Below are 420 nucleotides of genomic sequence, written 5' to 3'. Positions count from 1 at the left end.
TAATACTAATACTAATACTAATAGTAACTAATACTTTGAAAAATTGGTCCTACCCCGCCACCACTTATTGCTCCGATTCCGTCGAATTTCCTTCCTACACCCGGTGAATCATCAACTGTATACGCATCAATTTCATATACAGTTATCAAAAATACGATTACTATTAGTATGGCGTTACGAAAACCACACGAGTTTTTGACTTTCAATAATAACATGTTGTGAAACACGCCGGCAACGTTATAATTTATAAACAATGTACAACTAAACAAGTATGTGAGTATACATCTTGGTCATCCATTAATGTGCACACAATTGTGACGTCATTTCAAACGTTGTATCAACACTCTACGCCCACTATATCTGTCAACCAATCACAACTTTCTGCGTAAATTATCTGCGCAATCATAAATCTTTATAAAA

Source organism: Priapulus caudatus, unplaced genomic scaffold (genome assembly GCF_000485595.1).
Source record: "Priapulus caudatus unplaced genomic scaffold, Priapulus_caudatus-5.0.1 Scaffold263, whole genome shotgun sequence".
Classification (NCBI taxonomy): Eukaryota; Metazoa; Priapulida; class Priapulimorpha; order Priapulimorphida; family Priapulidae; genus Priapulus; species Priapulus caudatus.
This window is presented reverse-complemented; position numbering follows the sequence as displayed.